Source organism: Cyanistes caeruleus, chromosome 17 (assembly GCF_971803275.1).
Source record: "Cyanistes caeruleus chromosome 17, bCyaCae1.hap1.1, whole genome shotgun sequence".
Classification (NCBI taxonomy): Eukaryota; Metazoa; Chordata; class Aves; order Passeriformes; family Paridae; genus Cyanistes; species Cyanistes caeruleus.
Window position 1 is genome coordinate 14316372 of NC_141717.1, and position 9903 is coordinate 14326274.

The window sequence follows — 9903 nt, forward strand, 5'->3', positions numbered from 1 at the left end:
GGATTGCAGGGGAGGTCATGGCTGTCCCCGTGGGATCTGTGGGCTGGAGCCCAGCGAGGATGGATGCCTGGTGATGGGAAACCAGTTGGGGGCTGCTGGTGGCTCCAAGCCAGGGCATGGGACCCTCCATGGGAGCTCTCTCCCTGCTGCCAAGAATGCTCCAGTGAAAGCAGCTGCCCTGGGCTGGGGAAGTCCTGGGGAAGTCACTCTGCTGCCCCTGTACCACCAGAGACCCTGCTGCTGGCGCTGACCCTGGTATTCAGCTGCCTCTCCCCTTACCTTGGTGCTGCGCCTTGTCTGACTTCGCTCTGGGGTCAGTGTTGGGCTGAAAACAAACCTTGGCTGCATGGAGAGTGGCCCAAAGCTGGTAGGAACACACAGGACAGCCCTGACTGGGCAGAGAAATTCCCTCCATCCCCTTTGTGCTTTCCTTAAAGCCAGGCCTGGCAGTGTGCTCTCCCAAGTGGGGATGGGTGCTCCCCTGGCCAGCAGGGACAAGGGCAGCTGTGGGCACAGAGACAGGATCCAGTCACTTTCCAGCACTTCAGTGCAGCACCTAAGAGTGCAGTAGGTGCAGGGATGGGGCTCAGGGCTGCAACAGCTGTCAAGGAGCATCTTGGGGTTCCATGATCAGCCCCAAACCTGTCCCTGCTGAGTTCTGGTGCAAGGAAGCTGCCTGCAATCCATCACCTCTCGTGGAGAGGAAAATAGGCTTGGGGGCATGCAGTATGGGTCCAGGGCACGCTCTCTCTGCTTGGCTAAAATGACACTAATTAAGCCCCTTGCAGTGTGTAAAAGCTATTCCTACAGGGCAGACAATTAACCTTGAAACTTGGCTTTTAGTGCTTGGAGGGGAGTGAATTTTTCATCCTGTTATTTCCCTGTGCTATTAAGCTAATCCTGGAGACCGTGAGGGAGAAGCCGTGTGACACGTCTGCAGCTCCCAGCCTTGCCAGGAGCACAGTGTGTAGCCAGCAGCCTCCTGCTCCATCCCTCCATCCCTCTCATATTTTCACCCACGGTCTCCAACAGCATCATCAGCGCTGCCGAATGCCGGGAGCCAGGGATGTGACCAAGGGCACACGGCAAGGCTGTGGCATTACATGATTATTATGGTCAGAAGTAAATCCAGCCTCCTCTGAGTGTGATAGACACAGTGCCAACCTAGCCTTGACTTTTCAGGGAGTTCCCTCAGAGGGACGACATGTCCCCAGCTCTCCAAGGCTGTGGCTGCTGGCGTGGCATTTCCTTGGCCCAAGCTCTGTGTGAGAAATTTTGTTTTCCTGGATGAGGAAGGGAAGGATAAGAGAGGTGGAAAAAGGAGGGAAGATTTCATCTGTGAAGGTCAAACCCTGCTGTGGGGCTGGGGATGTCCCTGGGATGCCCTGTGTCCTCCCCAGAGTTCACAGTTTCACTCCCCCCCAAGCTCCCCTCTCACCCCCCAAGCACAAATAATTAGATAATTACAATGCTGAGCTTGGGGACACTGGGGAGAGGAGCTGGTGGCTTGGTCTGATCCTGCCATCAGCAGAGGGAAAAGTAAGGATGGATCACTCACAAAACCCCCTCCACAGGCTGCCACACAAGCACCAGCACACTTAAGGTATTTAAGCACTGGGAGGGCCCTGAGAAGTGAACAGTGGTGGGAACTGGGGGTCTGTGGGTCCCCCCAGTCCAGGAATAAAGATGGAGCATCGTGGTGATGGTGCTGCCAAGAAGCAAGGGAAGGTGTGGAAGATGCCATGCTCCTGGCAGCAATGGTGCCATGAGTGCATAAACCCACCTTTGGATGCCAGAAAATATGGGAGAATTTTCCTTCAGAAGGGTTTTCCCTGTCTTCAGCAGCCCCCTTTTGCACTGGTGGGACCAGCAGACCCTCACACCTATCTGAGCATCGGCTGCTCCGAGTCTCACCCCAAAAGAGCAGCGAACCTCCTACCTGAGCACTCCCCTGGCAGCTTTTTCCAGCTCTAATTGGCCTTTCCACAGCAGCAGGGGAGGCTGCAGCACCCCTCGAGGAGCCATTTTCCATGTGGGAGCTGTTTCTCTGCAATGGCCTGGTTTTAAACTGCTCTCCTCTTTTTTTCTTGAGGGGGTGGTACATTATGGAGGCTGGATAAAGTGACGGAAGGGAGAGCTGTGCTGTAAAAGCCAGTCTGCTGCTAAAGCTGGTGAAAAAAAGGATGCTGCAAAGTGCCTTTGCAGTTGTTTAGTCATTTGTTAGCCTGGCTGAGGGGTGATTTGTGTGGCCAAGCACCAGCTGCAGAACATCATGTAGGGAAAAATGCTCTGAGTGTGTGCAGAGACCAGAGGAAGGATCAGGAAAGGAGGATGAGAGAGTACTGAGAGATTCTTTTTCTTTCTGGGTGATGTTTTTGGCTTGTCTGCCTCACTGTCCCTTTTACAAAATAACACACATCTTCTCCAGGGCTCCCATGGAGGCAAATTCAGCTCCTGTTGCCTCACAGCTCTTCCCTCCCCAAGAACCTTGCCCATGGAAGTCACTTTTCCTGCTGCCCTGTTGTTTCTCACATTAGCTTTAATAAAAAAATGAGAGTAAGTGCCTGGGGCAGCAGATGGGACTGGCTTCTCCTGCCTGCTGCAAATCACAGAGGAGGTTTTACCTTCCTGAGATGAAGCTCTTGGAGCACTGATCCTGCTGGAATCAGAACAACAGCACAGCTGGCTGCCAGTGCCATCACTGCCCATCACTGCATCCCTCTCTCCAGGAGGAGAAGCCAAACCAGCCTCCTGCACCTCTCCTGCAGAAGTGGCCAGGTTCTAATAGGATTTCTAAATCACGGCTGAGCTTTGGAGCGTCCTTCTGCTGGCATAAATCAGCGTGGCTGGAATCACCGGTGCTGGGCTGATTTACACCAGGGAGGTGCGGGGGGAGATGCTGGAGGGTTCATCTGAGTGTCCCTGTCCTCTGAGCAGTGGCAGGAGGCCACAAATCATCTGGCAGCCATGGAAATAAATCAGCAGCCTGAGACTGGCCATGGGGGTGAGGCATGTGAGCACAAAGGGGTTCCAAGGTGGATATGGGAATGAGTTTTAAAACAGAACAGAACAGAACAGAACAGAACAGAACAGAACAGAACAGAATAGAATAGAATAGAATAGAATAGAATAGAATAGAATAGAATAGAATAGAATAGAATAGAATAGAATAGAATAGAATAGAATAGAATAAGAACTATTTCAGCTGGAAAGGACCTACAATAATCCTCTGGTCCCACTGCCTGACCACTTAAGGGCTGACCAAAAGCTAAAGCATATTATTAAAGACATTTCCAAATGCTTCTCAGACAGGCTTGGGACATTGAAGGAAGGGCTTGTCCACTTATTCCAGGGCTTGACCACTCTCTCCAGAAAGAATTTCAAATATCCAGTCTAATATCCCCCACTCCCCACCCCCTCAACACAACTCTGCACCATTCAGAAGTTGGACTTGCTGGTCTTGGAGATATTTTCCAACTTCCATGATTCTACGATTCATTCCCACACATCCCATTGCTTGATCCCAGAGAGAAGAGGACTCTTTGGAGACCTCCCAGGCCTGCTGGAGACTGGGTTTCTGCATGATTTGGGGGTGTTTTAGCACATATCTTGTTTATCTAACAGGAGAAGGAGCCTTCCGGAGCGTGGGCGGTGCAGGACAGGGTGGGCAGGCACCGCGCTCAGCCCGGGGCTGTTTCCATCGGGCGGATGGTTCCGAGCTGCTGCTCGCTCCAAAACTGGAAGGGATAAATGTGGAGTGGAACGTGTGCCAGCCGACTCAGCTGCCATAAACCCGGTGTGAGCGCTGGGCTGTGACAAAGCAGCGGCACCGAGGGGCTCAGGGGGCTTTGTCGGGGCTGGATGGGACCCAGGAGCTGCCAGGAGCCACCGCGCCCTTGGCTGAGCATCAGCTGTACCTGCACTGCTCCTCAGCCCGGGGGAAAAAAATCACCTGCAGCTTTGCAGGTTGTGGTGCACGTAAATTTACAGCCTGCTGTGTCTCGCTGAAAAAAGGCTGAGTTAATTAGATATAAAGGGGTGATATTTTTATGGTGGTGGAACGGTGACAGAGGTTGCCCAGAGAATCTGTGGGTGCCCCATCCATGCTCAGGTTGGACAGGGCTCTGAGGAACCTTATCTACTTAGAGATGTCCCTGCTCATTGCAGGGGGCTGGAGGATGTGACCTTTTAAAGGTCCTTGCCAACCTAAACCAGTGTAGAATTCTATTTTATAAAGTCCATGTAGGACTGTATTGCCTGAACGTGCTGAGGTGGATCAGGACTGGGGAGCTCCTGACCTCACACACAGAATTTTGTGTCCTGATGGTTCAAGACAGGCTGTGGGACCAGCTCAGTGTGGGAGAGAGGGTTCCTGCTCTGCACAGGGATATCTTGGCAAACCGGGTGCAATTCCCAAGGTTAAAATTTGTCATTGTGCCAAGGACAATGCCTGGAAGGGAGCAGGGGCTGCCCTGTGTCATGCTGCCTGTCTCTTTGATCTCCCACGCTGGTTTGAACTGCTGCCTTCCACCAAAACACCCATGATGGTCATTTGACCTATTTTTATTTTACTTTCCTCCTATCCTGTGCTGCAGAAAACCCAGAGCAGCCTTTCCCTGAAGTGTCAGCACTTCATCCAACACAAGTCCCAACGTGTTTCCATAATCACAGACACACCGACATGCACACAGGCAGGATTCAACTCCCAGGACTCATTTCTATCCCTGTGCTTCTTGATAGCACTGCAAATCCCCACAGTGGGCTCTCGGGTCATAGCAATACCTGCAGCAGAAATACCTCCTTGCCTTAAGCAGCACGTTTTTACCCCAAGACAGTGTTTGTTTAGTGGATTGTGATTCTAATTCAGCAGATGGTACCAACAGCTGCCAACCCCGCGCCTTATCTCCCTCCTAGCAGGCGGCACTGACCCGATCTGACCCTGTGCAGGGCTCAGCCTGCCACCCAGGGCTGTGGGGGTGAGGATGTCCCCTGGCAGGACCCTCAGTGTGGTTGGCACCACGCAGATCTCGCCCTGGTTGGGAGTCCTGGGAGCCAGAGGATGCTGTAGCCCCTCCCCGAGGATGTTGTTGCCCCCCCGGAGGATGCTGAAGCCCACTCTGAGGATGCTGGAGCCCACTCTGAGGATGCTGGAGCCCAGACTCCGCTGCCCGGGCGCTGCCAGGGGCTGCCCCAAAGCCGGGCAGAGGCTGCCACTTAGTGTTGGAAGGGAGCACGGCTGCTGCAGGGAGCTGGCAGAGCTGCGTCTGGGGACTGGCCACTCCTGTGCTCCTTGGAAGGTCCCCGGGCTCCTGCTCAGCCCCCGGGGTGCCTGAGCATCCCTGGGCGTGGCTGGTCCCATCCAGCGATGGCTCTGATGATAATTGCTGATGGGGCTGATGGGGCTCATGCTCGTGCATCTCCTGTCGGTCCCTCTGGGGTGATAGCAGAGGTCACCCCCACCAGCCCTGCACCCCCAGACAGCTGAAGATCTTCACCCCTGCCCAGGCATTTTCCAAATCTGCCACATCATGATGTCCAGCACAGAATCACAGAATGCTTTGGGTTGGAAGGGACCTTCGAGTCCACCCAGTTCCACCCCCCTTCCACTAGACCAGGTTGCTCCAAACCCTGTCCAACCTGGCCCTGGAAACTTCCAGGGATGGGGCAGTTTCTCTGGGGACCCTGTGTTCTAAGGTCTCCCTGGAGCCTTCTGCTCCAGCTGCTCTCCTCAGTGTGGTACTATTTAAACAATATGACTTAGACACCTTTTTCCTAGAGAATGTGACACCAAGGCGCCCAGGGGAGGTGGGATCCTGCTGCTGTCCTTGGCAAACTCTCCTCTGCCTCAGTTTCCCCTGACTTTACAGTGGTTCAATGAGCACTTCAGCCATCTCCCAGGGTCCCCTGACTGCTGGAGCAGAGCTCAAGGCCCCTTGGCCATCTGGGGAAACTGAGGCAGGGCACAGGCAAGGAGGGCTGCGTGGTCCTGAGCAGCTCCCATCACCCCAACCATTCCAGCTGCTGTCATCTCCCACTCCTTCCCCTCATTACAGCCTGATTCCCTGGAGACAGCGGCGGTAGAGCGTCCTTCCCGGTGATGTTATATTAGCTTAATAGCATTTTTCCACTCCATTTGAGAGGGGAATTTACAATGATCTCGATTAGGACTGCCTTAGGAATGTCTCTGATTAGCACCATCCGCTCTCTGGCCACCCAGGCTCACCCTGCCCCGCTCTGGGTCCAAGGGCTGCAGGTGCCAGCTGGCCTCTGGCCACTCATCACCCCACAGAGCAAAAGCTTCTCTGGGCAACCTGTGCCAGAGGCTCAGCACCCTCACAGGGAAGAATTTCTTCCCAATGCCCCATCTAAACCTGTCCTCTGGCAGTAGGAAGCCATTCCCCCTTGTCCTGTCACTCCAGGCCCTTGTCCCAAGTCCCTCTCCAGTTCTCCTGGAGCACCTTTAGGTCCTGGAAGGGGCTCTGAGGACTCCCTGGAGGATTCTCTTCTCCAGGCTGAACACTCCCAGCTCTCTCATCCTGTCTCTGGAGCAGAGATGCTCCAGCCCTCGGCCTCCTCAGGATTTGCTTTAAAATCTCCACATCCTTCTGATGTTGGAGGTCCCTGAGCTGGAGGCAGCTCTGCAGGTGGGGGTCTCACCTGACAGGACAGAAGTAGAGAATCCCCTCCCTTGACCTGCTGGCCAGGCTGCTGCACTCCAGCACACAGATGGCACCCAGGAACAGATCCTGCAATCCCTCTCACAGCCCCCAGAGCAGTCCAGCAGGAAGCAGACCCTCACTGCCAGCAGCCCCATCCCTGGCAGCCCCTTCCCTCCAGAGCACCAGGGACCGCTCACCCTGAGCTGCCGCTGCTCTTCCCTCGCCTCTGCCACAGACGGTTCTGGGATCACTTACCAATTAGTGTGGCCTGCTCATTAAAGCTCATTATCTGCCAGTGTGAACTTGGATGGGATTGTGTGGGCTTGGCAGGGGATCAAAATCTTCCTTTTTTCCAATTGCATCCCGCTCGGCCCCCACGCTCCGGGAACGGCCCCGCGGCTGCACCAGAAGGTTGGGGGATACGGTGCTGCCTTTTAGAGGGGAAAAAAGTGCCCAACAAATTAAGTCGAGTCCTCCACACAGCAGAGACCGGTTGCTGCTCCACACGGATGCTGTGATGGAGAGGGATGATGCCTGGATCGCCGTCTTCCATGGCTTTCCAGGAATCTGGGGGTGCATGGAGGGGGGTGGGGGGCACAGGGAATGGCAGGACTTTTTGTCCACTGTGGGATAACAAGCTCAGCCTGGCTCCAGGACACAGAGCTGGCAGTGACAGGAAACATCAGCTGCCAACCACAGAAATTAGGTTTCTTCTCCATGCGGTACATTGCTGGGAGGGGCTGGTTGCAGAGGTGTCTTGGTTATTTCCTGCTTTTAAGTGCAAGGGTAGAGGGGAAAACACAAGACTCTGACAAAACCAGTCTTCTCCCACTGCTTCAGTGGGTGTTTTGAGTTAAACAGGTGACAGAAAACCCACCAGATTTCATGGTTTGGACGGAATCTCCTCCACTCATGGAAGGAGACTTTGTTTCCTGGCTGTGATCTGAGCTAGAGGGCAAAACCCTGCAACCCCATCCTGCTGTCGTGCATCCTGAGCCTTCTGTGTGGGACTGGCTCTGCTGCCACCACACACACCCCAGCCTCTGCCTGGCTCTGGGACACTGTGCCTGGGGGATGACATGGACACAGATCCTTGGGCAGGGATGGGAACGTTGCTTTGCAGCCACAGGGGCTGGTCCCATGGCTGCAAAGCAACGTTCCTTGCAGCTACAAGGCAAACAAGCCAAAGCCTTTCTGTGCTGGGAAAATCAATCCCAAATGCAGCCGGGTTTCATAAGAACCAGGAGCATGGGAGTGAGAGCTGTGTCTTTCCAGTGCCTCCTTCCCCTCTTTCCCAAAGCTGTCCTTCCCCAGGGACACACCAGGTCTGGCTTTCATTAGCGAATGAGCCTGTTTTGGTGAATGGCTCTTGTCAATATTGATTAAATTCCATCTTCCCATGTGCAGACAAATCCTCTCGCAGTCCCTTCAGCGCTACCATCCTAAAATAACTCAGGAACAAGGCATGGTTTAACCCTTCCCTTCTCCTCCAAAAAAACCCCTGAGGTGAAATCACCCACTAAAGGCTCTTTTGTTCATCTCCCGCATGGAACCACCCAGCAACAAGGCAAAAATCCACCAGCCAGTGGAAAGCAGCTGGTCTAAGTTCAAGCCAAAGAGCCTCAGCTTGTGTGAGCCAGGGCTTTAGCGCAGGCCAAGCTGGGAAGGCTGCGCCTACATCATTAACAAAATCCCCAGCAAATGCTCCCCGTGGCATCCAACCAGCTCTCCAGGGCTGCAAATTGTGCCCAGGAGCGTATTCTTCCTCAGCTCCTCCTTGCCAGGGTGCCTTTCACTGCAGACATCCCTCTGCCTGCATCCCACGCTGCCCTGGATTAACCGCCTCTTTTATTGCTGCCAATTACTGGCAGCAAAGCTGCCTCGGGGATGGAGGATGTGAGATGGGTTACACCTTCCCGGCCTTAATGACGTGAGGATTTGCAGGCTGGAGCAGCAGCCTCGGCTCCCCACGGAGCAGGGGATCAGCACACAGACCCCCACACTGCTTCCCTGCGTGTCCTCTGCACCCCACTGCTGGAACAGTGGTGTTGTGGGGACAGCTGTATCCCCGAGCTCTGGCACGGGTCAGGGGGTGGGGAGATGCAGGGATCAGGGGATGGGAAATGCAGGGATCAGGGGATGGGAATGTGATGCCCATCCCTGGTGACCCAGAGCTTCCCGCCTGGGTGGGAGCGGAGGCAGCTCCGAGCTGCAGGCAGCAGACCACACTCGACTGCTGCTGAATGCTCCGAGGCTTCACACTGCGAGAAGAATGAGCAGATAATAGGATTTTCCATCTCTTCAAAGGGCGCTCGAGCCAGGCCCCGGCGCTGTGCGGAGCCCTGGGAAGAGCCGCCGGGAAGATCCCGCACCTCCCAGCCGGCGCCGCAGCCACAGGGATGCTCCCAGCTGCAGAGCAACCGCCAGCCTGCAAATGGGGACTGGGAATCTGGATTGTGGGAGGGCAGAATGCTGGAAAGCACCGCGGGGATTATCCCAGAGATACCCAGCAAGGCGAGGCAAGAGGGGGTGAAATTCTGGCGGTGCCACATGGGGAGCTGGGGAGGTTCATCTGTCCCGATATGGCACAGAAACGTAGGATGCTTCGGGTTAGAAGAAGATGATTTAGACCCCAAATCTCATCTCATTCCACCCCCTGCCATGGGCAGGGACACCTCCACTATCCCAGGCTGCTCCCAGCTGCATCCAACCTGGCTTTGAACACTTGCAGGGATGTGGCATCCACAGCTTCTCTGGGCACCCTGCGCCGGTGCCTCACCACCCTCCCAGGGAAGAATTCCTTCTTAATATCCAATCCAAAGCTCCTCTCTTTCAGCTGAAAGCCAGGAACAGCTGCTGCGCTGCAGAAGCCAGCGGAAAAGCAGGCACTGAGCTTTCCACTTGGTGCTTGCAGCAGCCAAGGGCAGGGCACACTCACACCTCTCTGGGCACAGGCTGGCACCAGCCCGGGCAGAGCAGCCACCCCCGGGCAGCCCCCGGCCCCTCGGTCCCCGCTCTCTGCACAGGGACAGCCCAGGGACCATCTGGAGCCTCATTTGAAGAGCTCCCACGTCCCCGCGTCCCCGCTCCATTTCTCCTCGGATGGCTTATCAGCAGTGACTTTCCCGACAGCAATCGATAGAAAACATTTTATCACCTTCCCAGGCGGCAGGATCCGTGGAGTGGGTCTGATTTCTGTTTCTATGGTGACATCTTCCGGGCTTGTGAAAGATTTTGCCTTTCT